At 41.0% G+C, this 26,657-nt stretch overlaps 1 protein-coding gene across 1 annotated transcript in view; it reads right to left on the bottom strand.

Moving 5' to 3' along the window:
- Positions 1-26,657, bottom strand: part of PROK2 (prokineticin 2) — a 364,017-nt gene that overhangs the window by 14,716 nt on the left and 322,644 nt on the right. The window contains 2 exon segments of the mRNA XM_070455666.1: positions 10,833-11,000; positions 16,593-16,631. The gene's annotated coding sequence lies outside the window, so the exon portion shown is untranslated.

Here is a 26,657-nt window from a genome sequence, read left to right as displayed (position 1 = left end):
TAAACAACCTCCATGGGGTTTAAAGAGTATAATACCTATAACATGCTTAGCACAGTCTTTAGAACATACCATGAGCCCTGTTAAGCATAGCCTCCTAGTAAGTGTTAGCCTTTGGTATTCTCTGACAACTTCAGCCAACAGTTTTTTCTGTCTTGCCCACCAGATTAGATTAAATCCTAAATCCAACAACTGGTGTCCTTATAAGAGAAAGAAGAGGGATACCTGGACACAAAGCTACACAAGGAGAAGGCCAAGTCAAGCTGGAGGCAGAGACTGGAGTAATGCATGTACAAGTCAAGAAATACCAGGGGTCACCAACAGCTGCCAGGAAGAGGCAACAAAAGATGGTCCCCTAGAGCCTTCAGAAGAAGCATAGTCTCATTGACTTCTTGATTTTGGACTTTCAGCCTCCAAAACTGTGACAGAATAAGTTTCTATTCCGGGCGAGGGAGGCTGGAAGGGTGCACAATGCATGTGTACTCAGTCGTGTCCAGCTGTTTGTGACCCCATGGACTGTAGCCCGCCAGGCTCCTCTATCCGTAGAATTTCCCAGGCAAGAATCCTGGAGTAGAGTGCCATTTCCTACTGTAGGAGATCTTCCCAACCCAGGGATCTGAACCTGCTCTTCCTGCACTGGCAGGCAGATTCTTTACCACTGAGCCACCTGAGGGATGCACACCAGCTCTCAAATGCCTCCATCTGGGGGAAAAAAAAAAAAAAAAAAGCCTCTGTCTGAAATTGGCATAAATCATTTCTGCTCATGTTTTACTGCCAAAAAAAAAAAAGACTTAGTCTGTCTTCAAGGGACAGACAATGAATGTGAGTCTGTAATACCCTCTGTTTTCTGAGGACCAGAAACTGGTGAGCAGTTCCATATTTTACAGGAAAGGGACCATTTGTGGTTTGTTCTCTTTAATGAGCATGTAATAGGGGAAAACCTTTGTATTCTATTACAAGCTAACCACTAAAGGGATGTCATCTGTAAGTTTAAACTAAACATAAAGGGCTTCCTTGGTGGCTCAGATGGTAAAGAGTCTGCCCGCAATGCAGGAAACCTGGGTTCGATCCCTGGGTTGGGTAGATCCCCTGGAGAAGGAAATAGCAGCCCACTCCAGTATTCTTACCTGGAGAATCCCATGGACTGAGGAGCCTGATGGGCTACAGTTCATGGGGTCGCAAAGAATCAAATATGATTGAGGGACTGATACACACACATACATACATGATGGTTCATCTCTGGGAACCCTGCTTCGCAGGTAATGAGTATCAGCTGAAATACCTTTCTTTAGCTCACAGGAAACATCCTGACCAGGCCCACCCATGGATGACTGCAGGGAGAAATTAACTTATCTCCTCTGGAGGCTGACCGGAATCAGGAAATGTTTGAAATTACTTCCTCCCCTTTTAGTATAAAAGAAGCCTAAATTCTAACTCAGGCAAGAGGGTTCTTTGTGACAAAGTCCACCATCTTTTCTGTTTGCTGACTTTCCAAATAAAGTCACTATTCTTTACCCCAACAACTGGTCTCTCAATCTACTGGCCTGTCGTGCACCAAACAGTATGAGCTTGGGCTTGGTAATAAACATAATGAACTTTAAATTATATTAATAATTATTATAAGTGATAATGTATTATTTCTTTTGTGTTTTTTCAAGTTCAATATCCCTATGCTATGCTGCTGCTGCTGCTAAGTCGCTTCAGTCGTGTCTGACTCTGTGCGACCCCATAGACGGCAGCCCACCAGGTTCTGACGTCCCTGGGATTCTCCAGGCAAGAACACTGGAGTGGGTTGCACTTTCCTTCTCCAATGCATGAAAGTGAAAAGTGAAAGTGAAGTTGCTCAGTCGTGTCCGACTCTTCGCGACCCCATGGACTGCAGCCCACCAGGCTCCTCCGTCCATGGGATTTTCCAGGTAAGAGTACTGGAGTGGGTTGCCATTGCCTTCTCCACCCTATGCTATAATATCCTGAAAACACTCTGGAAAAAATTAACGTATAAGCTGATATATTCTTTTAGGTGGATGGAAAGCTGTAATTCATTCATTCAACAGACCTCTACTAAGTACTTACTAAATGTAAATATTGTACAAGGCACTGGAGGTACAGTGGTGAGCAAAACATGTGAATCCAGCTGCCTGGAAATGTACAGTCTAGTGGGAAGAAGACATGAATCAAATAATTATACAATTATATAATAACAGGAAGTAGATGGGAGTGCATTGGGAGAGAGCACATGGGGAGACCTGGAGGTTTTCTTAAAGTAATGGTGTCAAAGCTGAGACCCGAAGCTTGAACAGGATTTAACTGAGATAAATGAAGGCGGCAGGAGGTTCAGGGCGGGAGAACGGCTGGGCATTCCAGGCAGAAGAATTGCTTATACTGGAGACCGGAAAGAGTATCCACATGCAGGGAGCTAAAGAGAAGCCAGTGTGGCCCAAAGAACAAGCCTAATGGGAAATCTAGTATAAACGTGAAGTCAGAGAGGGAGCAGGGACCCAATGCAGAGCCTTATGTAGGGAACACTGAGGATCTTACTCTCCATGTAAGGAAGGGAAGGGAATAAGGCCAGGGAAGAGGAAAACATAAGTGTGACCAGGCATGACAAGTAGCTTTTGAAAAGAAGGCGCTTGTCCAGTACCAACCGATCTCCTTGTGGTCCCCACCCTGAACCTCTTTTATTGACGGCAACTCTGTCTTTCCGAGGATGACCTTGGTGCATACTTGAGCTTCTCTTTCTCCCACACACCATGTCCAATCCGTCTGGAATCTGACCACTTTGCCCTCTGTCGTGGCCACCCTTCTTGTTTGCAGCCATCATCATCTCCAGCCTGGATGACTGGCATTGCCTTCTGACTAGCCTCCTGGTCTCACTCTTGCCCTCTACATCCCATCATCCCCCCAGCTGCCTCAACTCTTCTTTTAAGTCAGACCTTTTGCTCAAAACCCTGCAGTGGTTTCTGGTCCCTTCACAGAGAGTTTAGGTCTTTGCTTCATCTACTACAATGATACGATGACTGAGTGTCTTCCTGCCAGCTCTGCTCCAGCCGCACGGGCCTCCTCGAGGTTCCAAGAACAATAGGCAGGGTCCCACACTGGGAACTTTGTCTGAAACTTCTCTTTGTCAGGGCTGCACTTCCTTGCAGTAGGCAGGAACACAACTGACTTGAGTCCTTCAAGTGTTTGCTCAATCCTTACCTCAAGGAGGCTTCTTCCAACCACCCTGATAAGTGCACAACTGCCCCGGCACAGTAAAGCAGAGACCTCGCTTTGCCAACAAAGGTCTGTCTAGTCAGAGCTACGGTTTTTCCAGGAGTCATGTATGGATGTGAGAGTTGGACCATAAAGAAAGTTGAGCACTGAAGAATTGATGCTTTTGAAGAAGGCTCTTGAGAGTCCCTTGGACAACAAGGAGATCCAACTAGTCAATCCTAAAGGAAATCAGTCCTGAATATTCATTGGAAAGACTGATGCTGAAGCTCCAATACTTTGGCCACCTGATGTGAAGAACTGACTTACTGGAAAAGACTCTGATGCTGGGAAAGATAGAAGACAGCAGGAGAAGGGGACGACAGAGGATGAGAAGGTTGGATGGCATCACTGACTGGATGGACTTGTGTTTGAGCAAGCTCTGGGAGTTGGTGATGGACAGGGAAGCCTGGTGTGTTGTAGTCCACGGGGTCGCAAAGAGTCGGACACGACTGAGTGACTAAACGGAACTGAACTGCCCCAGCACTCCAGATGTCCCTCATTCTACTCCTTCTCATATTTTGCTTTCTCCTCTAGACTTAACACCTTCCAGAACTATATAATTGCTTGTATCTTGTATTTATTGTCTTGCTCCACCCTCTTCACACATAGACCAGAATAGAAGCTCCACAAAATGGGATTTTTTAAAAAAATGTCTTTTGTTCACCAGTTTAAGTCCAGTATCTGGAAGTGTGGCTGGTAGGTAGAAAGCACTCGATAAACTTTTGGTGAACAAATTACTGAAAATATGGAGAAGAGATTGGATAGATGAATGAATGGATGGATGGATGGGGAGATGGATGGAAGGATAAACAAATGGGTGGATGAGCATGGACCTGATGGGAGGGTACTGTAGTGGTCTAGGGGACTTCTGCTACTGCTGTTGACAGGAAAGAGGGAGAGAAATGAACTGATCCATTCAAGCAGTGAACAGGCAGAGCCTACTATTAATTGAAATAAAGAGCAGAAAAGGAAAGGCCAAGATTCATCACAAGGATTCATTATGTATAACTGATTAACACTGGGTATGCTGGGGTGCAGGAATTACCTGGATTTGGGAAAGGGCAGCCAGACTGACCTGGGATGCAGAGAAGAGGCTGGACTAGAGATAAACTTCTGGCCATATATATTCCCTTTAAATCATTTTTTATTTGTCCATTTCTATATAATATAGACACTATGGTAAAAATTTAGATCAGGGCTTGGCAAACTGTGATCTACTACTTGTTTTTATAAATAAAGTTTTACTAGAACATAGCTACACAACACACTTATATGTTGCCTATGATTGCTTTTACACTTCAAGAGAAGAGTGGAGAGCTTTTTAGAGAGAGATTGTATGGCCCACAAAGCTAAAAACATTTGTTATCTGGCCCTTTATAGATTTTGCTGATTCCTGCTTTAGGGGATAAGGAGGAGTGTGGAGTTTCTCTATTTCTCCTCAGGGCAAATTTATTTTTCTTTTTTCTTTCATTTTAGGGCAAATTCATTACCACCAAATTTTCTTGAGCTTGTTATGTGCTGTACTTTTGATGCTCTCTCTGGTTTCTCAATTTAATTCTCTGCTTCCTGAGTTTGGGAATTTGCCCCAGGTGCTAGCTTCCTGATGGACCACTACCGTGTTCACCTTGTTAGATGTATTTTCATTTCAATTGCCCATTATATAGTAGGTGCTCAATAAATATTTGTCAGTTGAATTTGAGGCACAGGGCAATAAATGTATGCTTAATCTGCCGTCTTGAACTGGGAGTTTAAAACCTTTTCTCATATATATATATATACACACACACACACATGAAGAGCACTTTCCTGACCCTTGTATATGAAGTTCTAGTTTTAAAAGTGATTCTAGCTTGCTTGATGACTTACTTTTTTGTGTGTATCATATTCTTAAGACTTCTAAGTATTACAGAATAATTGGTGAGCCTGGTAACTTAATAACCAGGTCCCCTTTGTCTTTGTGTAAATTATTTTCATTGAGACAGATTCAAAAAAGTAAAATAGATGATATTCTGCTTGTTTTTTCATCCTTTATCCTTTATCACTGCACTATTACACAGTGGCTTTTCTTGTTAATAAACCCATAATATCAGTCTGAAATATCTTTTTTAAACAATAACTGTGCTTTAAATGTGACATATGAAAATGGAATTGCTTTTATAATTCTAAGTAAGACATCTATTTTAATCTATTTCAATGCTGATGATTTCTCTTTATTTTTAAAAATAAATCACCATGCCTCAACTTGAAAGCAAATTGTCTATGGAGGCACTAAAATTATTTGTTCTATTCAAGTGATAATGTACAATAAAGTTTACCTATTTTAAAACAGTTGAAATATTAATCTAAGAGAAAGAGTTTTTCCAAAACAATTAATACAAAATACATTTGAAATAATTTGAGGGGTCAGGATGAACACTGGGTTCTCAAAGATTTAAGTTTTATTCATTATAATGTTGAAAGTCTTTAATATTCATTTTTAGCATTGAAGAAGGGCCTTAAGGCTAAAGCTTATATATCATGTATTTCATTGAAAGGGAGGGATTGTTATGCAAATCTGTGGCATATCTGGTACTTTCCAGAGAGAAACAGCAAGTCTCATATAGTAAAGAGTTTTTTTTAAGATAGAAAACAGGGCTAGGTAATTACTTCCTTATTATTCTAGATCAACGTTTATCCGCTATCTTATGCTAAATTTTATTTAGAAATTTCCTTTTTTTCCTCTAAATTTGAATATTTATTTTTCTATTGAGGGAAATGATGTGAAATAATAAGGCATCCAGGTAGAGGAATTTTAGGCACAAACCAGTTAACAATCTACATTCCTAAATGTAAAGCTAGCTTATGCTTTGCATATGGTTGGAGCTCAATAAATCTCAACATATCTTCTATCATAGCCCCAGCTACCCTATGGGGCAGCTTTTACAATCCCTGTTTTACAGATAAGGAAAGTGAGATTCAGAGAGATTAACCATGTTACATAGAATTACAATCACCTCTAAGTAGTAAGGCTGAGTTTCAACCCAAGTTGGTTTTATGCCCAAAACTTCAATGTTATTCTTCCCAATTATATGCTTTAATTAAATATTGGCATAAGTAATTAAGGTACCAACAACCAGAAGAATTGGTCACTATGCTGTGAATTTTTCTCAAACTCATCTTAAAACCTCCTCTCTGAATTGGGAGATCAAGACTTAAAAAATAAAGTTGCAGAAAACAGGAACAATTCTGGACTTTCTGTTCGAGGGTTCCCTAAAGAACAGATTCAGATTTTTTTTTTTTTTTATAAAGGAAAGAGGCAATCAGGGACTTCCCTAGTGGTCCAGTGGTTAAGACTCCACACTTCCAATGCAGGGCCCTGGGTTCAATCCCTGGTCAGGGAACTAGATCCATCATGCCACAACTAAGAGTTTTCATACTGCAGCCAAAAGACCTTGCATGACGCAACGAAGATCAAAGACTTCACTTTCTGCAACTCAGACTGGGTGCAGCCAAATAAATGAATAAATACAAATAAATATTTTTTTAAAAAAGGAAAGAGCAGTCAACATTTCTGCTTTATAGGTTTATCTGTGAGAATTCTAAGGTAAGACTGGTACCTCTGATCTCACAAGTAGTGTGTCAAAGGCATCCTGCTTGCAATTTTAAGCAGAAAGTTCAGCAGAGTGAGCTTAAGGTTGGAGGCTGAGGGCTCTAGCACAGCATTAACCCGTGAATGTTCTTTCTTAGGAAAATACTGAGTTTTATAATCAAATGATTTTGAAGACATTGTAAGGACTCATTAAAAGCCCTGAGAAGTCCTGCAAGAGGACACCAGCCCCTTGGCTCAACAGAGCATTTAGAGAATATTTAGGGCAGAGTACAATTGTGAGTATTCATTGGAAGGACTGATGCTAAACCTGAAGCTCCAATATTTTGGCCCCTGATGCAAACAGCCGACTTATTGGAAAAGACCTGATGCTGGGAAAGACTGAAGGCAATAGGAGAAGGGGACGGCAGAAGAGGAGATGGTTAGATAGCATCACAGACTCAATGGACATGAATTTGAGAAAACTCTGGGAGATTGTAGAGGATGGGGGAGCCTGGTGTGGTACAGTTCATGGTGTTGCAGAGAAGTAGATATGACTTAGTGACTGAACAACAAGCTTTTGCACGTATCAGATGTAAAAGTTTAGGTAAATTTAAACTCCTATCTTGAGTACAGGACACTCCTAACCAAAAATCCACTAATTTTAGAGTAAGTGTTTTGAACATGTAGCCAGTCTTAGATGAGCTCATTAATCAAATAAAAGGAATGCTCAGATACTCTAATTCATCTAACTTGCTTTATGGATGAGGAAATGGATGAAATAAAAAGATGTCATCTCACAGGAAGAGAGAGACTAAGCTGGGAGTAGGTCACGCTTCTCCTGCTTCCTAGTTCAGGTTTTTTTTAGTGATTTTTTTCCTTTGTTTTAGTAAACATACACCTGTTTGAGGTATGGGAACCCATCCACAAAACAGTTATAAACACATTTCCAAAAAAACAGAAGACTATGTTACTATGTTATGTATATTCCTGCCATGTATGTTGCATCATGGCAGCTGCTGGTTCTAACATTCTTACAGTAAGAGAGATGATCAGGAAATTGTGCATCATGTTAAAGTACCCTGGGTCTCTATCTACCGGGGTCAACTGCCGTTCACACAGTTTGGCAGAGCTGGGGTTTGCTAAGTGTTTATAAAAGTATCATCAACATTTGGCTTATGAATTAGCAAAAAGGATAGCATAGGCTGGTGGAGAGGGGTGGTTGTTGAAAAACTACTTTTGGTGGGATAAACTCTCACTTGAAGAGTCCTAGGAGGTTAACTGGTAACTCATTTATTTACTTGTAAAATGTTTTGAGCTGATAGATGAAATTCACCATAATGAAAGTATTTCTGAGCCCTAGCCAATGATACACAGTAATGACACTTTTATGATCTTATTACAGCAATCTTTCTCCCATTTTCTCTTGGGCTGCTGTTTAACAGACCCTCATCCTAATAGGTGGAGATACAGGAGCAGAAAGGGAGTGTGATCAGATGAGTTTGGGATGCTTCATCCAAGCATTGCAGAGGGGATAGGGCTTTAGAACCCCACCTCGCCTGAAGGGCTAACAGTCCTCAAAGCTGATGAAAATTTCCAAATCTAATCCCGGCACCCAGGGATTCCAGCTGTTACATTATTTTTAAATTCATCAATCGCCAGTCTGATTTTTACACTGATCTCGAATACAGAGATTTGTACACTGATTTGGTGTTATATTATTTTTAAGTTAATCAGTCGCCAGTCTGATTTGAATACTGATCTCAGACACAGGAAATAGAGGAAAACAATAGAAGGGAAAAGACTAGATGTCTCTTCAAGAAAATTACAGATACCATGGGAACACTTCATTCAAAGATGGGCACAATAAACGACAGAAAGGGTATGAATCTAACAGAAGCAGAAGACATCAAGAAGAGGTGGCAAGAATACACAGAAGAATTATATAAAAAAGATCTTCATGACCCAGATAATCACAATGGTGTGATCACTCACCTAAAGCCAGACATCCTGGAATGTGAATTCAAGTGGGCCTTAGGAAGCATCACTACAAAGCTAGTGGAGGCGACGGAATTCCAGTTGAGCTATTTCAAAGCCTAAAAGATGATGCTGTGAAAGTGCTGCACTCAATATGCCAGCAAATTTGGAAAACTCAACAGTGGCCACAGGACTGGAAAAGGTCAGTTTTCATTCCAGTCCCAAAGAAAGGCAATGCCAAAGAATGTTCAAACTATCGCACAATTGCATTCATCTCACACACTAACAAAGTAATGCTCAAAATTCTCCAAGCCAGTCTTTAACAATATGTGAACCATGAACTTCCAAATGTTCAAGCTGGATTTAGAAAAGGAAGAGGAACCAGAGATCAAATTGCCAACATCCACTGGATTATCGAAAAAACAAGAGAGTTCAAGAAAAACATCTACTTCTGCTTTATTGATTATGCCGAAGCCTTTGACTGTGTAGATCACAATAAACTGTGGGAAATTCTTAAAGAGATGGGAATACTAGATCACCTTACCTGTCTCCTGAGAAATCTGCATGCAGGTTAAGAAGAAACAGTTAAAACTGGACATGGAACAACAGACTGGTTCCAAATTGAGAAAGGAGGATGTCAAGGCTGTATATTGTCATATTGATTATTTAACTTAAATCCAGAGTACATCATGTGAAATGCTGGGCTGAATGAAGCACAGCTGGAATCAAGATTGCCAGGAGAAATATCATTAACCTCTGCTATGCAGATGACCACCCTTATGGCAGAAAGTAAAGAGGAACTGAAGAGTCTTTTGATGAAAGTGAAAGAGGAGAATGAAAAATATGGCTTAAATCTCAACATTCAAAAAACTGAGATCATGGCATCTGGTCCCATCACTTCATGACAAATAGATGGGGAAACAATAGAAACAGTGAGAGACTTTATTTTAGGGGCTCCAAAATCACTGCAGATGGTGACTGCAGCCATGAAATTTAAAAAGACTCTTATTCCTTGGAAGAAAAGCTATAACAAACCTAGACAGCATATTAAAAAGCAGAGACATTACTTTGCCAACAAAGGTCTGTCTAGTCAAGGCTATGGTTTTTCCAGTAGTCATGTATGGATGTGAGAGTTGGACCATAAAGAAGGCTGAGCACCAAAGAATTGATACTTTTGAACTGTGGTGTCGGAGAAGACTCTTGAGAGTCCCTTGGGCCACAGGGAGATCAAACCAGTCAATCCTAAAAGAAATTAGTCCTGAATATTCTTTGGAAGGACTGATACTAAAGCTGAAACTCCAATACTTTGGCCACCTGATGCGAAAAAGTGACTCATTGGAAAAGACCCTGATGCTGGGAACGATTGAAGGCAGGAGGAGAGGAGTACGAGAGAGGACGAGATGGTTGGATGGCATCACCGACTTTATGGACATGAGTTTGAGCAAGCTCTGGGAGTTGGTGATGGACAGAGTAGCCTGGCGTGCTGTAGCCCACGGGGTCGCAAAGAATCAGAGAGGACTGAGTGGCTGAACTGAACTGAACTCAGATACACTGTTGCTGTAAAACAGTAGATTTCAAACTTATTTTTCTAGCGGAACAGCCAAGTTCTGATCAGAACCCTGCCATATAAAATTCTTCCTGATTTTCTTACTTTTACATGCAGAGAGGGCAGTGGCAGCTGTGACGGGAAAGAGGAGGCAGCTGTCTTTGCCAGAGACCCTGCTGTATGCCTGTAGGGAGAAGAGTGCAATGCGCATCAGCCAACACTGCATGTTGCTTCCAGATGGTTCTGTGGAGAACCACAGTTTTACCATTACCATGTTCAAAGCCCTAAATTGATTTCCGAAATGAAGAGCTCATCTCATTAAGTCCATGCTCCTCTGGAAAGTGTGGAAGATTCCGTGTGACTTGCACCCAGCCTTCCTGGTCAGCAGTCTCACCTTGGAATTCTAACCAGGCAGGTTTCTGTTCTGAGGTTACACAATAGCAGCACCCACTAGGATCCCTGCTTCTGCATTTGCTTCAGCAGGGTGTCCCTCACCTGGCTCACTGCTTATTCACTCTTCAAAGTCAAAGCTGTGTATGGTCTCCCCTCCAAAGGGCTGCAGTCCACATTGAATTTTCTCTTCTAAAATCTGAAGGCACGTGGAGTGTAGACCCCAGTCACCTGAGAGACACATCTGCATTTGAATCAGGGCTGCAATGAGAACTAAATGGAACAAGAAACACATGTGATCCACTGACTGCATCATTGCAAGAGCTCAATAAATGTAAGCTATGGGCATCCTTATACCTACCTAAAAGGCAGAAAATGACTGGTAGGTAATAACAAGAATTGAAAGTATTAAGTGAGACTATGTAAAGTGTTTAGCAGATTACAAGGCATACAGTACACACCCAATCTTGGTTTGTTAGCTGCTGCTGCTGCTAAGTCGCTTCAGTCTTGTCTGACTCTGTGCGACCCCATGGACAGCAGCCCACCAGGCTCCTCCATCCCTGGGATTTTCCAGGCAAGAACACCGGAGTGGGTTGCCATTTCCTCCTCCTTGTTAGCTATTATATTACAAAGATGATAATGATGCTGCTATCATAAAGTAAGAAAAAAAGGAAAGTAATATATCTAAGTATCTATGTGCCTAGCACAGGACAGGGCATATATAAGAATCTTTGGAAATGTCAGCTATTACCATTGCATATTCTTTTGTATTATCTATCTACTTCCTAAATGTGTGTTTGTAATTTTTCCGTTTTTTTCCAAAATCAGACCTCTAGTGAGGTTTTTTTTTAAACTTTGAATGTTTGCCCCAATTAAAATCAGTCATGATATATCAACTGACAAGCTCTTGAAGTTAAAGAGTCTGAAAAAGATAAGTACCCTGCAGTACACATCATATTTTGAATGCTACTATTTACTTTTATTAAATATTATCATACATTTACTAAAAGTTTGAGCAAATTTTGAGTTTAGTAATTTGTTGTCAAAATTTTGGGGCTCTAACTGAAATGTACAGTTAAATATGGTTAAAATAGGATGCTCTATATTACATGACTTTTACCACAATAAAAAGACACTCTAAAAAACTGAAAAAAAATAAAATAAAAAAGCTGGGGGAGGGTGGGCTGTTTCAAGAGAACAGCATCGAAACATGTATATCTAGGGGGAAACAGATCACCAGCCCAGGTTGGATGCATGAGACAAGTGCTCGGGCCTAGTGCACTGGGAAGACCCAGAGGGATGGGGTGGAGAGAGAGGTGGGAGGGGGGACCGGGATGGGAAATACATGTAAATCCATGGCTAATTCATTTAAATGTATGACAAAAACTACTGCAATGTTGTAAAGTAATTAGCCTCCAACTAATAAAAATAAATGGGAAAAAAAAAAGAATTATCTGAAAAAAAAAAAAAAAACTGGGGGCTCTAGTCAACAGCTCCCTCTCCCCCTACTGGGGCAGTGCAGACTGAACAGACACTGAATCAGTTCAGAGATGTAGGCTGTGAAAGGCTGAAAAGCCTTCTGGTCTGACCTTTGAGGCCTGCTTGTTGAAGTTTTTTAACATTAATTTATATTTAAAGAGTGTTACTCTGGAGTCAAACTTGATGGAGTCTAGTCCCAGCTCTGCCATTTATTACCTGACTAGCCTTGGGAAACATACTGAATTTCTCAGAGCTTCAGTTCTCTTATCAATAAAATGGAGCTAATAATAATAATACTTACAGTAGAGGGTTGTTACAAGAAATGAATGACAATATGCCTGATACACTGTAAGGACCCAATAAAACATTTGCTATTATTCAAGGAAAAGGATAATGTGCCAGCATCAATGTCCTGGTCTTGACAATGCACTCTGAATATGTAAGATGCTATTGTTGGGGGAAGTGGGTGAAGGGAACTCAGGAACTCTCTGTATTATTTTTGCAATGTCTTGTGACTCTGAAATTATTTCAAAATATGGTGTTAAAAGAAGAAAGAAATAAAGAAGGAAAGAAAGAAAGAAAGAAAAGGAACAGCCTCAAAGTACAATTCAGCAATGCTGACCATCATCAGGAGGCCCCAGGGTACCCAGCCTGAGAATGTACCAGTCTGTCTCCAGTGACAGGCAGGTCTCCCTTGAACGTGGTGAATAGCACATTCAGTCACACAAGCCACAGCCCTTGCTCTCACTCTGGATCGCTGGAGCCCTCTCTTTAAACAGGGGAGGAGAAGATGTGGGAGCCAGAGGGCCTGAGCGCTAAGTCCTTGGGCAGTGAGGGTTTATATCCAGTATCAACAGATTGGTGCTCTAATTTCAGGACTCACACCAAGGAGGCTTGGTTTTCATAAGTGCCCTGCTCTTTCTTTTCAGATGCAGACAGGTCAGGCTCTGAGTCTGCAAGGTTCAGGGAGACTTTGTATGATCATCACTGAATCAAGGTGACGCGTCCACTTGTGACCTCTTTTGGGACACAGCCAGGAAGCCTTCCTCCCAAAGTGCATTCCCTCTCAGTTCTATAAATGGAGGGTTTTAGACTTTTCCAGTTTTGGTTTTAATCACTCCCCATATAGCATAGTGCAATTCAATAGAACTTTCCACAATGATGGAAGTATTCCATAGCCATGTGGTCCAGGACAGTATGACTAGTCACATATGCTTACAGAATACTTGAAATGTGACTGGTGCAACTGAGGAATGAAATTTTCAATTTAACTTAAATTTACATAACCACACATGGCTAGCAATTACTCTATGGTACAGTACTGACACAAATTTAAAATCTTCTACACTGCTGTAAAGATCTTTGAAACATAAGGCTAGAAAAGAATTCAAAAGTTGAGGAAATGGCAGTCCACTCCAGTATTCTTGCCTGGGAAATCCCATGGTCAAAGGAGCCTGGCAGGCTATAGTCCATTGGGGTTGCAAAGAGTTGACATGACTGAGTGACTGAGCATGCATGCATGGACCAGCATCCCTACCCTTATCCTTTTTGAGCAAAACATATTAGGCTACGAGAGCTTGAGTGGTAGCACAAAAACCCCGAGCCCGCAAATGCCACGGCTGACGCACTTCTACAGAAGACATGCCAGCCAGGAAAACATAGGAACTAGTTCTGATGAAAATGATACTAACAAATATTAAAATGAGCACTTACTAGATGCCACAAATTGTGCTATGTGTTTAATATGCATTATCTTCTATAATTCTCCAACATTCCCAGTTATTATTAGACCAACATCTAACATCCCTCAAGTATTTTCTACATGTCTGGCATGGTCATAAAGCCTTACTTGTTTTGTCTCATTTAATCCTCCCAACCCAGTGAACTAAGGACTAATATCACTCCATTTACAAGCCCTGTGGTTTTGCGCAAGTTTCTTAATCTCAGAAAAATGGACACATATAATCTAAAGATGAAAGCAAAAAATACATATGTACATTTAAAAATTCTATAAACACAAGTCCCTGTGGCCATCACCCAGCTACATCATTTGAACACTGCATTGTGCTTCTGAAGCCCTTGTGTGTCCCCCTCCAAATACAGTGATTTTTTTTGTTAACCACTTCCTAGCTTGTGTTTTGAAGTTATGGCAGCAATGTACAGATCCTTAAACAAACATGAGTTGCTCTTCCACTTCATTTCACAAGCACCTATGATCCCATAGTCTGTTCCAGGTTCTATAGAACTTGACTTCTGAATTCCTCAGGAACCTTTAAGCAGCAAGTACTAATGAAACAAGCTGTGGAAAATTCTTAAAGAGATGGGAATACCAGATCACCTTACTTGCCTCCTGAGAAGTCTGTATGCAGGTCAAGAAGCAACAATTAAAACTTGACATGGAACAACAGACTGGTTCCAAACAGGGAAAGGAGTATGTCAAGGCTGTATATTGTCACCCTGATTATTTAACTTGTGTACAGAGTACATCATGCAAAATGCTGGGCTGGATGAAGCACAAGCTGGAATCAAGATTGCCAGGAGAAATATCAATAACCTCAGATATGCAGATAACACCACCCTTATGGCAGAAAGTGAGAGGAACTACAGAGCCTCTTGATGAAAGTGAAAGGGGAGAGTGAAAAAGTTGGCTTAAAACTCAACATTCAGCAAACAAAGATCATGGCATCTGGTCCCATCACTTCTCAGCAAATAGATGGGGAATCAATGGAAACACTGACAGACTTTATTTTTTCGGGCTCCAAAAATCACTGCATACAGTGACTGCAGCCATGAAATTAAAAGATATTTCCTCTCTGAAAGTAAAGCTACAACCAATCTAGACAGCATATTAAAAAGCAAAGACATTACTTTGCCAACAAAGGTCTGTCTAGTCAAAGCTACAGTTTTCCCAGGAGTCATGTATGAATGTGAGAGTTGGACCATAAAGAAGGCTGAGCGCCGAAGAATTGATGCCTTTGTGTTTTTTTTTTTTTTTTTTTGCATGCCATCAGGTGAATTGATGCCTTTGAACTGCAGTGCTTGAGAAGACTCTTGAGAATCCCTTGGACAGCAAAGAGATCAAACCAGTCAATCCTAAAGGAAATCAGTCCTGAATATTCACTGGAAGGACTGATGCTGAAGGTGAAAATCCAATACTTTGGCCACCTGATACGAAGAGCTAGCTCATTACAAAAACCCTGATGCTGGGAAAGATTGAAGGCAGGAGGAGAAAAGAATTACAGAGGATGAGATGGCTGGATGGCATCATCAACTCAATGGACATGAGTTTGAACAAGCTCTGGGAGACAGTGAAGGCCAGGGCCTGCATGCTGCAGTCCATGGGGTCGCAAAGGGTTGGACATGACTGAACAACTGAACAGCAATAGCACAGCACTAATGAAAGTGAATTCAAGCTAGCTCAAGCAAAGGGAAAGAATTTATGTACCCTAGAAATTTGAAGGACCAACGGCAGGTCCTTCTCTCCAATAATTTCATCAGAGATCCCAAGATTGGGTTTCAGTGGGCCCTTTGAGGTTATATGTTCATCTCTGAACCCATCACTGTAGCCACAGCAATGGGCTGTGTTGTTGGACAGGCTTGTGATAGGGAGGCGTGATAATGATGATGATACACATGTGAGGGTAGTCCTACCAGGCCACTTGAACTTAAGGTGAGAAACAGGTGATTCTCTGAAGGAAGATAAAGGTGATGGTAACAAAGGAAGAGAGGATGGATGTGCACAGGCAAAAGCAAGAGATGGGTGTCCCACTTCTGAGCCCAGGGGTTACTTCATTTCTGAGCCAAGAGGATTACTATGGAGGCATCTCAGCTACCAGTGAGTGATACAATCTTCCCACGACAGAAGATAACTGCAACATAATTGCTCCTAGGAGAACCTTCTTGGGAAACCAGAAGCTATCTTCAAAACTATTCTATTTCTAATGAAAAGCATCACCAAAGTGTTTATCTTTCACTTTTCATTTTTATAGACTTTGACTCTAAAAATGTACTTTATATGTTTAAATTGGATCGTACGTCTCTAACTCCCTACTTGATGACTACATATATTCTCTCTATATCAGAATGAGGTAAATGAAAAAGAAATTAGTGGGTGCTATTTCAGATATGGATGGTACAGAGATCAGCAGAAAAAGCTAGAAACAAACATAAAGCAACCCATGATTACTCATCACAAAGCTAACCACCAAACAATGAGGCTTCATGGGGCTAAAATTATGAAATATTTATAGACCAGTTCATTTTGTTTGCCACTGGAAACTAGTTTTCATTTTTCACGTTTCTCTCTTTGCTTCTCTTAGAAGCCATGGAAACAGCCTCCTCCTTTTTTTCTTCTATGCAAATGGATTCACCTCAGCATTTACTGACCTTTTTTTGGCATATACTCTTTGACTGTGGCCATGTCACCTGTAAAATGAACACAGAAAACTTGATCATGAATGCTTTCAGAAGATAACAATGTCACAAACCTGACCTTGAATCAATGATGGCACAATCACCTTGTAGAATTTTAAAATACACAGATCAATGACAATTTTCTACCTTAAAATAATTATATTATTCAATGAGATTTTTTGAAAGAAAAAGAGTATACTTCATTCTATAGGCCTATTTTTCCAAAATTTCATTACAAATCCCACTTTTGTAAACTGAATCATTGGTTAAGGGGGAGGGTAACTCAAAAGTTTCAGTGAATCATGGATAATTTCTAATTTTAAAAGAAAAAAACTACTTCTGAGTTATCTTATGTAAGATACCTTACATGTTTTATTTCTTAACTTTCTCCATTTGTAGATGTGGAAACTCAGATATATAGTGAAAAAGAACTTATCTAATGTACACTTAGAGTGAGTTTCTTCTGTTATTTGTACATATACGTGTACACATATACGTGAGTATGTATATGTGTATGTATGCGTGAGTGCTAAGTTGCTTCAGTCATGTCCAACTCTTTGCAACCCTATGGATTATAGCCCTCCAGGCTCCCCGGTCCATGGAATTTTGTAGGCAAGAGAACCGGAGTGGGTTGCCATTTCCTCCTTCAGGGAATCTTCCCGACCCAGGGCTTTTTGAATGAAAAAGGTAACAGCTAAAAGCTTTGCAACTGAGGGGAATTTTGTCCTCCAGGAGATATTTGGCAATGTCTGGAGATACTTTTATTGTATCTCATAACATGGGGGACGTATAATTGGCCTCCAGTTGGTAGAGGCTAGGGATGCTGGTGAACACCCTACAACACACAGGACAGCCCCCACAGCAAAGAATGACCCAGCTCCTAATGTCAGTAACCAAGTTTGAGAAACCCTGGTTTAAATGAACCCAGTGCTGCAGGTGATGACTCCTGCAAAGGTAACAAACCCTGTTCTTTGGCTTATTTTGCTGGCACTGTGTCCAAGTGTCACAGGAACCCTGTATCTGAGAAGCCTTGTATTTATCCTGTTTCTTCCTTCCTCTGAAAATGAACTTCTCCTTTCTAAGGTCAACTCTCCACCAAGTCTTGAAAGTCAACTTAGGACTAAATTCAGATGCCCAGGATTGGCTCAGTACTATGTCTGAATTTCCATTAATCTCTTATCACAAATTTATATTATTCCTCTTAGGGCCATGTAGACATTTTCCTGCCACAATCCCCTCTTGGCTTTGGAGCCAAAATCCCCATATTCAATGCCCAGCTCTGTCACATTAATGCTTTGTGATCCAGGGAAATTCCCTCCTCTTTGGCTGCAGCCTCCCATTTATAGAATGTGGGGTATTTGAGGGCTGGGGGTTGGTCTTTTTTGGACTATCATATTCCTAGTGACTAGAGAGTGCCTGAAATATGGTTGGTGTTCAATAGTATTTGCTTGATTAAATAGATGAGTGAGGGTGGTTGTGAAGTTTGAAGTAAATTACGAATGTAAAGAATTTAACATAGTGTCTGGCACAAAATAATCTCTCAATCAATTACTTTTTACATCTGGAAACACAGTTTCCAGGAACAATGCAACATGTTAGAAATCATCCTCTTGATTAATAGGGCATCTCCGCATTTTCTGACAGCAATAGTACATGTGGTAAACATTGTTAGTTGTCCAGTCAGTCTCTATTCCTCTTATTTTTATTCCTAGGAGAAGCCACATTCTGGTCAAGTATTCACCACTGTACATGTCTCCTGACTTAGGGGAATGCGATCCAAGACTAGGCTCTGGGGGTGAGTCCAGAGTCAATCACAAGTCATCTTTCCCCTGCCCCATGCCCTCATACTCTGGGATTCTGGTGGGTCTCACAAGTAAGATTGATCCCATCTGAATGAAGGAAGGATTTACATTTCATGCTTGGAGGTGTGGCTTTTCCCTCTCATCAAATGGTTGAGAATAAAGCAGCAGGCAGCTCCATTCACCACTGACAGCCTTGTGGCAATCACAGCATACTCCAGAATCAGGGTTAAATCTTTCCCTGATGGCTCCGTGTGTGAAGAATCTGCCTGCAGTGCAGGCGACAGGAAATGCGGGTTCCATCCCTGGGTTGGGAAGATCCCCTGGAGGGGGAAATGGCAACCCACTCTCGTGTTCTTGCCTGAAAAAAATCCCAGGGACAGGAAAGCCTGGTGGGCAACAGTCCAAAGGGTCAAAAAGAATCGCACCCGACTGAGTGACCAAGGGCAACACAGCATGAGAAAGACAGAGCAGCGAGATGTGGAGAGTCAGGTGTGCGATAGTGATAGCGTCTTCCAGCTACTGATGCTTTCACTCCTTCCTGTTATGTCACATCACAAATTTCCTCACTGTCTAAGTCATTTAGGATGGGCTTCTTTGCACCTTTTAGCCAGAAACATCCTATTTAATGGACTACAAAATTATTTAGGAGGTAACACTAAAAGTGTCTTCTTCAAATAATCATAAAGTTGATAGCCAATGATTGCTCATCCCTGTGTGCCCAACCATGTACCAATATCTTTAACTATTCTACTTCTTTACTTTTCTTAACAACCTTAGGAGATGGAGACTATTATTAACCTCATTTTTCTGACGAGGAAACCTATGTCCAGGTATCTGTCAAAGTGACACACACACAACACTCCAAACCGGGCCAGTGGGAGAACTGAGATTTAAACACAGGTAGTCTGGCTCCGGAGCCAAAATTATACCTAGCCATAAAACCTAACCATTAAACTATACAGTATTTACTGCTATGAAGTTTCACAATGAAAAGAAGAAAAAAAATCATCCCTTTTGAAAATGATTTGTTCAATCACTCATCAAATATTTATAAGACCCTTATGTGTCAGCCATTGTGCCAGGTGCTGGAGATACAGTAGTGAATATCGTCCTTTCTAGTAGGAAAATAGATAAGTAAACAGCAATCACCATGTTGAGTGACAAGCACTTTCATAAGGGAAAACACACTGTCCGCCTCATAGGAGCATCTAAACGTGGTGCCGATGTATAATGAATAGATGGCCAGAGGAAGAAGAAACTCCAAAGGACGCTGAGAAAGTGTGATGAGGGATGTTCCCGGGGAGGAGAGCTTTATGAGGAAATGAGGAATGGTGTCAGAGACTGCAGAGCAGTCAACTCAGAAAATAAGCACGCGGTGTTCAGTGGGTTTAAAAACTAGATTTCTGATGTCTTCATCAGAGCAGCGTCAGTGGAGCAGGTTGGGGTGTGTAGAAGCAACCTGTGGGTAAGCCACCAAACTCTTGTGTGGGGATTACTTACATTCAGAAAGTCACTGTTATTAGTGATGATGCAAAGATTAGAAATCACTGGGCCAAAGAAAGTTCAAGTGGGTTTTGAGCCCTTTAGTCTGCTTTGCATGCATGCATGCTAAGTCGCTTCGGCTGCTGCCAAGTCGCTTCAGTCGTGTCCGACTCTGTGTGGCCCCATAGACGGCAGCCCACCAGTCTCCCTCGCCCCTGGGATTCTCCAGGCAAGAACACTGGAGTGGGTTGCCATTTCCTTCCCCAGTGCATTGTGAGAAGTGAAAGTGAAGTCACCCAGTCGTGTCCGACTCTTAGCGACCCCATGGACTGCAACCTACCAGGTTCCTCCATCCTTGGGGTTTTCCAGGCAAGAGTACTGGAGTGGGGTGCCACTGCCTTCTCCCTAAGTCGCTTCAGTCATGTCCAACTCTTTGCAACCTCATGGACTGTAGCCCGCCAGGCTCCTCTGTCCATGGGAATTTCCCAGGCAACAACACTGGAGTAGGTTGCCACTGCCTTCTGCATTCCTCTGCTTTACTCATTCTTAACAGGATGTTCTGCAACTTGAAATGATATCATTTGTGTGCTTATTCGTCATCTGTCTCTCCTCCAGAATGAATGCACCATGAAGGCTGAAACTTTGTCTTATTCATTCCTGCATCTTCAGAGATTGGCACAAAAATGCTGTTCAAAAAATACTGGTTGAATAAGGTTTTGAAAGAATCTGCTGAAACTATGTAAAGGAAAAAAAAAATTAAATAGGTATAGTAAGTTGAGCTATAGAGACATGAGTCCAGACTGTTTACAAAAATAATTACAGATGAGTGTTCAAATAAAAAGGAAGTTGTGAGGATGACTGTAAGACATCTCCTATGGTCAGTCACTCAGACTTGTAATTTAAATGGAAATCAACAATGCCCAGAGACTGTGATGTATTTCAAAGAGAGTCTTCTCATCTATAAGTCTCCTATGAATTTCTTTATTTTAATTTAACTGTACTGGGTCTTCATTGCTGAGTGGGCTTTTCTCTAGCTGTGGCGAGCGGGGGCTCCCCTCTAGCTGCTGTGCACGGGCTTCTCATTGCGGTGGCTTCTCTTGTTGTGGAGCACGGGCTCTAGGGCATGTGGATTTCAATATTGCTTCATGCAGGCTCACTAGTTGTGATGCAGGAGATCAAACCCACGTTTCCTGCATAGGCAGGCAGATTCTTCACCATTGAGCCACCAGGGAAGTCCCTCCTATAGACTTTAATGAGGAAGTTTTATCACCAATTAGATCCTAGACTACAAAGTAATCAGCCTTAGAGGGGGAAAAAAAAAGAAGTGTGTTTGTTTGTAAGTATGGGTACATATATTTCTTTTTTCATGATTTTAATCAAGTAAGAGAGGAAAAGTTATCTAATTTTGAAGCTTGCCTATCAGAATCTTGCATTTTTATTGAAGGCAATATCATATATAATACACAACATCTACACTAAAGAACTGTTTGGCTATATTGTAGGAAGAAAGACCTACTTTCTACTGAATCATTTTTAGGGGAAACAAACACTGAAATGGCAACCCCCCAAAAAACACATTCCTTTGCCTAATTTGCTTTTATCTCTACTTTAACTTTCTTTGTTAGTTGTTTTAGCAGAACTCAATTAAATATACAATAATTTTAAATGAAATATTTCATAATTTTTACCAGGCCTAATTCTGCCAGTGGCACAGTATGGTAGATATGCATTCAATTTAGGTATTGATTTCTGGTCTCCAAACCCTGTGATTACAGTGGTAGGGATGGAATGCAGAGACGGGGAATAAAGAAGGTTTTTCAAATGTTATGGACATCATTCTTCATAATTGCAGAGGAAATTAAGAAGGAAAGAGTTCCACTTAAAATATCTTAATGGTATAAGTAGAAAGCAAAACTCATAAAGCCAGAATGATTTGGGGAAATTCATTTGTCCTTGAACAGATTTTACAAGCATAAGTGTGAAATGTTTGGTAATATTCCAGATTGCCCTAGCTGGCTAATTAGTCTGTTTAGGGTAACTTAAACTGCAGAAACAAATATACCCTCAAATCTCAATGGCTTTTAATCAGAAAAGCCTATTTCTAATTCTCATTAAACATCGATCTCAGAGTAGACTTTAGAGAATTCTACCTCCAGGAAGGCAAAGTAGGTCCTTAATTGACCACTTTTCTTACAGATAATAAGGTTGATGTCTGAACAAGATACATAAAAAAGCAACTACCTGGAGAGTAAGCAAAAGCAGGCAGATTTCAGTAGGGAGTCAAAATGAGGAATAACAATTATCAGCACAAGTTTCCCTTTTTTAGGCTTCACCTGCCATCAGGCTGCAGTCACAGCACGGGTGGCCTAAGACTCCACTAGAAAATCTGCTTTCTGGCCTGAAAAACCAAAGGTTCTGGTGCTGGAAAGTGAGGAGGGAATCCCAGAAGAAAGAGAGCCAGTGTATAGGAGCCTCAAATTCTGGGGATACACTTTGCCCAAGTCCCTGAGGTCTGAACAGTGCATGCAGGGAGCAGACTCGAAATAGCATGGAGAAAGGTTAAGAAGAAAGTTGAAATCTGAGCTACTGTCTTTCATAGGCAAGAGAGTTCAGAGTCTTAGTCTGTTCAAGTTTACTGCCTGCCAAAGCAAAACCGTCAACAGTCTTAGTAAGAATATTAGAGAATCAAGAACTTCCACAACATAACCAGATGAAGACAGGAAAGGGAAACAGATGATCAAAAGGCAGAGGGGAAACAGAAAAACATACTAAAATGCTACAACTAAATGAAATCATGTAGATAACTATGTTAAATATTAATGGATAAACAAGCCCTTCAAATGGCAGAGATGATCACATCTGGTTCTGGCTCATCCTTCTATGACCTAAGCTAGAGGAAGAACTTTCTAAAACAGCTTCTATGATGGTAGATGGAAAGGAGCAATGAGAAAAGTACATGATGACTCAGAGATTCTGCTCAGACGTAACAGACATCATTTTCACTAACATTTTAATGGCTAAGGCAAGCCACAGCACCAAATTTGGCTTCAGTGGGGCAGGAAATTGTAACTCACTCACAGGGAGGGGAAGCTAATATTTTAAAATAAATAATAAAATCTACTCATGAAGAACATGTTTACTGTTATAGAGGAGTATCTTAGGGTCAGTGACTCCTCCCTAATGAGAATGTTCTTAGAGAATATAAAATCTCTTGATAAATCTAGCATTACCTATGTGACCACAGATACCTCAGTGGCCAACTTACCTACCTGATCTATACCCCTTTCTCAGAGATTCTTTCTTTTGCTAAGTGGACCACACAAACCACTTCTATGTCCACAGCTAATTTGAGAGCATGTGATACCTGGCCAGTGATGGGGCATTCAGACTTTCAAATCTGGTCTGTCTTGTTAGGGGCCTGAACTGTGAGAACAAAGCCAGGGCCTTTGTAAAGGTGGAGAGAGAAAGTCCAACAGCAGAGAGAAGCTCTGCATTCTTGATGTAAGCTTCCTCACATTTGCTCATTTCTATAGCCCAAGTTCCTTTTCAATTCAAGTAGGTGGCTCAGTGGTAAAGAATCCATCTGCCAAGCAGGAGATATGGGGTCAATCCCTGGGTCAGGAAGGTCTCCCGGAGAAAGAAATGGCAACCCACTTCAATATCCTTGCCTGGGACATGCCATGGACAAAGGAGCCTGGCAGGGTGCAGTCCACGGGGTGGCAAAGAGTCAGATATGACCTAGCAACTGAGCATACACACATAGCTTAAGTTAGTTTGAGGGAATTTGCATCACTCCAAGGACACCATTTACCTGATAGTCTATGAAAACGATGTTAGAGATTCATTTAGACTAAAATGTGAATGTTATCCCTGAAGCTGTATAATGCTGTGGATCTAGTTTTCATTCCAACAGCAAGAGTCTTTTCTTCTCATGGAAGATATAGACAGGGAGAGTCAGAGACATCATTGTGGCAACAACAGTAATTTTGCTGAGCATACTGAAACAAAAGAAGCCTCCAATTTGTGTTTGAACTGTATAGCACCATATTTGGAAGAGGTTAGTTAGTGGGCTTCCTTGGTAGCTAGACAGTCTGTCTGCAAGGCAGGAGACTCCGGTTTAATAGCTAGAATTACAGAAATACTATGGATGAAGACTAAAGTGTGAACTTTGACTAACTATAGACAGAAAGTTTTTGTAATTTTGGTATAAAATTTATAAGAGTTGATTCTGATATAGCCATATGTCATTTATAGTTATTTGATAATGCGTTTTTCTTTTCAAACATCGTAGGTCTCCCACACTGCAGGTGGATTCTTTACCAGCTGAGCCACAGGGAAGCCCCAACATACTGGAGTGGTAGCCTATCCCCACTCCAGCAGATCTTCCTGACCCAGGAATTAAATCAGGGTCTCCTGCATTGCACGCGGACTCTTTACCAACTGAGTTATCAAGGAAGCCCTTTTCAATCAGGAAAGAGTATAATCCAGTACATGCTTTATGTACACAGGTACCTTTCATTGACTAATTTGTCTTCATGTCTTATTCCTGGTAGGAAATTATATATCACATAGTCTTAGTTCCTTGACTTACCTTCAAAACAGGCATAACCATATCGCTATTAATTTCATTTTGCAGACTTGTCTTTTTATACAGTGAAATGTCTAAATATAAGTTTGAAGTCTCATATATTTTGGGGATTTTTGCCTTCTTCTGTCACATAATTTAGAACTGTGCCATATAATCTTATCTTATACAATTCAAAACAGTAGTATAATATGTACAGACAAAGGCTCTCCTGCTGTTTTAAACACCATTTAGCAAGTTTTATAGTTGAAGGGTTTGTAGACCTAACTATTACTTATTATGGTGAGTATATGAATATGTTTTATAAGCCAAAGATGCTTCTATAGCCAGGCACAGCATGAAATTTTCAAAAGCCCCTTGCTTTTAATTCTGTTCTAGTATTTTGGGGAAGCATTAGAGTACAGTAAATTCTCAATTACTTAGATTCACAGAGAGACATGTACAGCAAACACAGTACCCCAATCATTCTAGTTGGCTTTGGTTTTCATTTTAATACTTAGAACGTGTTGTAATATTAAAATTTTTTTTTACATTATCAAGTATTCTCTATTCCTTTACTTTCATATCTTATGCCAGTGAGGACTAGATAAACTGTTTCAGATATGAACATTTTCTTTAGATCATGTCATCATCACCTGCATTCTGCTTAGAAATAAAAGACACTGACAACACTTCTTAGCAGGTCCTTTTTCATGATGTGTTAGCCTGCTATCTTGGACTATCAGTTGAAAATTATAGCACAGGGCAACAAAGTGGATCAGTCGGTAAATGAGCTTGACCAACTTTTAAAGATAAAAGCACCATATCAATGTAAAGTGTTGCTATTGCCAATAATTAAAGAGACCAGAATCACCAGCTAAGGCTAAATTCAATATGTTACCCAGTGGAACACACTGCAAAAATATTCCCTCATAGCTCTTTTGAACTCTGAAGCTTCTTTTTGGAAACAGCTTTGCACATAAAAGGAATTTGTTTGTGAATGCTAGCTAATTTGGTTTTCCCTGATGGTTCTACAACTGGTTTGAATGCCTTTGGTGTACCCCCTGACAAGCTTCATTCAATAATCAGAGTCCTATGTATTGGAGAGACCTGACTGGATTTGCTTAATCCATAATGTGCCCCATTGATGGGGGGGGGGGGGGGGGGGAGAGGTGCTGAAAGTCCATTATCAAACACCCAATCCCCTAGTCTCTTTCAAAAAGTATTTCTTCCTCTAAAAAACCACAGTTGGTCTTTTTAAAACCTTGTCTAATTTCACTTAAGATGCTAACCTTTTTCCCCTTTGCTAGGTAGAAAAGTGAAAGTCACTCACTTGTGTAGGACTCTTTGCGACCCCATGGACTGTTACAGTCCATGGAATTCTCCAGGCCAGAATACTGGAGTGAGTAGCCTTTCCCTTCTCCAGAGGATCTTCCCAATCCAGGGATCAAACCCAGGTCTCCCGCATCGCAGGCAGAATTTTTACCAGCTGAGCCACAAGAGAAGCCCAAGAATACTACAGTGGGTAGCTTATCCCTTCACCAGCAGATCTTGCCAATGCAGGTGGATTGTTTACCAACTGAGCTATCAGGAAAGCTTGCCAGGTAAGCCTCATATCTTTAAGAGGGTTTGATGGGCTCCATGTTCTTTGAGACCTAGTTGGCTTCTGTCTACAGTGTTGTGAATGTCTTCACGAAACGAGTTCCACAGTTCAACTCAGGCAAGAACTACAATTCAGTTCAGTTCAGTCGCTCAGTCGTGTCCTCATGGGAAATAGATGGGGAGAACTACAGCTAGTGATGGGCAAAATTCATTTTGCATTTATTATTTAGCATTTCAGTTCAGTTCGGTTCAGTTCAGTCGATCAGTCGTGTCTGACTATTTGTGACCCCATGAACCGCAGCACGCCAGGCCTCCCTGTCCATCACCAACTCCCGGAGTTTATTCAAACTCATGTCCATTGAGTCAGTGATGCTATCCAGCCATCTCATCCTCTGTCGTCCCCTTCTCCTCCTGCTCCCCATCCCTCCCAGCATCAGGGTCTTTTCAAATGAGTCAACTCTTCACATGAGGTGGCCAAAGTACTGGAGTTTCAGCTTCAGCATCAGTCCTTCCAATGAACACCCAGGACTTATCTCCTTCAGGATGGACTGGTTGGATCTCCTTGTAGTCCAAGGGACTCTCAAGAAT

The sequence above is a fragment of the Odocoileus virginianus genome, chromosome 26 (assembly GCF_023699985.2).
Source record: "Odocoileus virginianus isolate 20LAN1187 ecotype Illinois chromosome 26, Ovbor_1.2, whole genome shotgun sequence".
Taxonomy (NCBI): domain Eukaryota; kingdom Metazoa; phylum Chordata; class Mammalia; order Artiodactyla; family Cervidae; genus Odocoileus; species Odocoileus virginianus.
The sequence above is the reverse complement of the archived record's forward strand: the minus strand, read 5'-3'. Positions and strand labels throughout refer to the sequence as shown.